Below are 3,966 nucleotides of genomic sequence, written 5' to 3'. Positions count from 1 at the left end.
AGCAGCATATAACAAAACCTCATTGGTTGATAAAGACAAAATATCAAAAAAGCAATAGAAAGCCTCACCCCCCAATGTGCAATCCTTTGCCACAGCTGTTAAACATCAGATACTAAGTGAGAAAAATGGCTACTAGTCATGATGGCTCTCTTATCTCCTATATCAGAAGCAGTATGGAATGCACAGAGCTGCCTTATATCGAGAGAGGTGATTGGTCCATCTAACTGAGTATTGTCTACATACATTGGTTGGCAGCAGATCTACAAGGTTTCAGGCAGGAAATTGCCCCAAACCTGCCAGGAGATGTTGGGGATTGAATTTGGGACAGCCTACATGTCCAGCAGATGCTCTACCCCTGAGCTGTGGCGTGCTAGTGAGGATCACAAGCCATGCAAATGGCCTGCTTGTGGACTGGATTTTTGTCCTTATATAAATCAATCAGAGGCTTTGTGGAAAAGCCAGGTTTTGCCCTCGGGGCCTGTTGAACTTCTCCAGGGAAAGCATTCCATAAGGCCAGCACCACTTCTGCTCCTACAAGTTCTTAGATGTTGAGCAGAAGGTGTATGGGGGCAAATCAATAAGGTGATTCTCACAATCAAGGGCTTTAAAGGTCAGAAACATCCCCTTAAATCAAGCCTGGAAGCAAGGAGGCAGCCAATGAAGATCCAACAAAATTATGAATGACATGGTCCAATTAGCCAACACCAGTCTACAATCTGGCATCAAGATTTCTTAATGCTTTTTAAGGGATGTCCCAGATAGAGTGCATTGCAGTAGTCTAACCTTGAGTTCACCAGAGCCTAATTATTACATTGTGTGTGCTGAGTGTGCCGTCTAATGCACCCAACTCTCCCTTGTGTTTGCACATGTGAAAGGAAGATTAACAGTGGTAGGCAAGTTCTTTTTTCCGGAGACCTTGATTCACTGTTACCCTGGCACACATTTTGAGAGCTCCTGGCTTGGGCTCTTATGAGCTCTAATAGAGGCACAGTTCTTAACTTCGTACTTTGACTTTCCCTTGTGAGCAATTTTTCTTGACAATTACGCGTATATGATACCTCCCTCTGCATATTTCATAATCATCTGAGCAGAATACTGAGGGTTCATTTCAGAGATTTGTAGAAAAGTACTCTTTTTTAAAAGTCATGTTTTATTTAAGAAAGCCATCTTTTTCATGGAGAGTCTTTACCACCGACTGTGCAAAAAGAGCCTTTGAGCGTGACCAAAAGTCCTTCCCTGCAATAAATGAGATGCATCTTTCCCCCATCTCTCCTCAGTCCTCTCTATGCATTTGTCACAGTTTGTTCCTTTATCCTTGACTTGCAGGGCCCCAAATCTCCCAGCATCCTTTGCCTGATCTTCACCCACAGCCTCCTCCATCCCTTATCAAAGTCACACTGCTCTCCTAATTCTTGCACGAAAGCAACACTGCTATGTCCTTGAGCAGAGCAGAAATAATCAAATATTCTCCCCGGGCTCAGATATCCTCTTCTTCACTGCATGCTCTAGGAAACCAATCTTGAAGTGCAACACCAAATGGAACACTCTGATATGCACCTCTGAATGAAAAAGGACTGTGGTAGGCATCATGAAATAGGCCTTCAGAACCCATCGGCCAGGGATGGAGAACCTGCTGGAGTACAACTCCCATCATCCCTGACAATGCTGGTCAAAATTCTACTTGGATCAATGACTTTTCAGAGCAGCAGTTGGCTATAAAGTATAGGACACAGCACTTGAAACATCTTCAGTATTTGGGGAATGGATAATAGAGTGAAGAGGCCTCTTCAGAATATGGAATTCCTTATCCATCTTTTATTGGTGGACTATGCGTTAATCCTGGACCTTCAAAATGCACGGCGTATTATTAAGGTCTTGTTTCTCTGCCCTGGATGAATGAGCCATGTAAGCGCTTCTGGTGCAAATTAACCAAGAGAAGCCTTTAAAATCCACCCTTTTCTTTGCAAATATTAATTCAAAACATAGCTCGTCAAGTCATATGTATAATTAAAATGGATGTTTGAGCTTAGTGAAAGAGGAAGCTTTTTAAAAAGGATCTTTCAGAAGCAAGAGGAATTCAAAGAAGCCAGTGCAGGGAGGAAGCTAGCCAGGGGTCCTCGCTTAGTGTCTGCTAGGATGGACTTTCATGCTGCTACTTAATGCAGAAAGGTTTCTTAGTAGCTGTGGGAAATGACTTGGCTATCCCCCATTTATTACCATAAGTTATCACAGTGGTCAAAGGCATGAGTTCAGTTAAACTCTCATGGTTCTGAAAGCTTGAGGATTTTCAGGTCAATGTTCTACTCATACAGCAACATTTGCAAACCTGTTGCCCTCTAATTGTTTTGTACTACAGCTTTGCTGGCAGAGGCTGATGGGAATTGTAGTCCAAAACAACCGACGAAGTCTACCATTTACTAATGGTCAACCCATTCACGAAGTGCCTATCGTTATGCAGGTTGCCATCATCCTATATAATGGCATCTTCCACAGGTTATGCAGGTTTGAGGGAACTCCAAAGTTTGAAGAAGCACAAAAAAACCCTTTAGGTCAGCCTTTCTCAACCTGTGGGTCCCCAGATGTTGTTTGACTACAACTCCCATCACCCCTAGCTAGCAAGGCCAGAGCTGAGGGATCATGGGAGTTGTAGTCCAACAACATCTGGGGACCCACAGGTTGAGAACCACTGCTTTAGGTGGACAAAACCTCAAAGGCATCAAATGCAATACAATGAGAACTCAGAATGGTTACATAATGCTGAATAACTGCTGGGGGAAGAATGGAGACTAATGGGTGGAATAGAGTATCCTTAAAGAGGGCACAACTGGTTGACTGGCACCCTGAATCAGCAGCAGGTGGTTTGCAGGTCCCACTCACCGATACCATTTCCCAGTGTCCCCCCCCCACATTCTAGCATCACACCAAGAATGGGAACTGTCTGTTCTCAATGGCTACCACCTCACTTCCAGGGAACAAAGCACATGGGATGCATTTGGGGAGACACTGGTGAGATGTGGCAAAACATGCTCCTTGTCCCAACACCAAGTTGAACAGAGGTAGATGGAAGGCTCATCCTCACTCCAAATGTATTCCTGAAATAAAGGGTATACTTCCTAGAGCATGTGGCTGTCATGTTATAGGATAAAGGGCATTGGGCGGTCAAGGGGAAGCATGCACCCATGAAGGAATTTGCTTGGGGGGAAGGGAGGGGAGGACCACCACATTCAAACTCAGCCTTGTATCTGATTCTAGGAATAATCAAGCATATACTCTTCAACCCACAAAGTTATTGGGTTGGCACAAGTCCACACTGGGTTGGCACAAGTCACATTGGGACTCACCAAGTCACCATGATTCACCCATGGTACTCCATGAAGATCCTTAGATGGAGAATCAGAGGGGGTAGCCTACACTAAGGGACTTTTGCTGTGTTCATGAAGGGGAGAGAAAGAGGTGTGGGCTGAAATGTGTCATTCTGATCAAATAATATTCTAAGACTAAGCCAGAAAAGAAAGAGAAAAGCCAAAAGAGAAGGAAGGGGAGGGAGAATGAATGAAGAAAGAACAATCTACGTGGTATTGCACCTGCAATAGTGAACTCTGTGATACTGATTGGCTTAGCAGATATGGTAACAGAACGTCCAGTTGTTCGAGGAACTGGTTTACACTCCAGCTACTATGAGGAAAGTGGTAGCTGTCAGTACAGCATAGATTAAAATCTCATAGACACTGGGGAGTGGTGAGAGGCTCCAGTACCTAGGGAAGATTAGATAAGGAACAGGGTGTGCAAGGAGGTCAGAGGAAGGGTGCGGAGCTGATAATGAACCGAGAAAGTTTCTGGAATAAGAGGAGGTGGAGATTGATGCCTGGGGGAAAGGGCAGATGAGAATGGAAACTAGGGCAAATAGGGAATGGCAAAGAATGGGATCTGAAGAAACCTCTCCCTGCTTAATTCAACAAGTGGGCT

The 3,966-nt window shown here is 44.4% G+C and overlaps 1 long non-coding RNA gene across 1 annotated transcript; it reads left to right on the top strand.

Moving 5' to 3' along the window:
- Positions 1–252: 252 nt before the first annotated feature.
- On the top strand, positions 253–2,035 carry LOC309520050. The gene is made up of 2 exons (XR_014214136.1): positions 253–373; positions 1,327–2,035. It is a non-coding gene; the product is annotated as an uncharacterized lncRNA (long non-coding RNA).
- Positions 2,036–3,966: the final 1,931 nt, after the last annotated feature.

This window comes from Podarcis vaucheri (assembly GCF_965113315.1).
Source record: "Podarcis vaucheri genome assembly, chromosome: 1".
Classification (NCBI taxonomy): domain Eukaryota; kingdom Metazoa; phylum Chordata; class Lepidosauria; order Squamata; family Lacertidae; genus Podarcis; species Podarcis vaucheri.
This window is presented reverse-complemented; position numbering and strand designations above follow the sequence as displayed.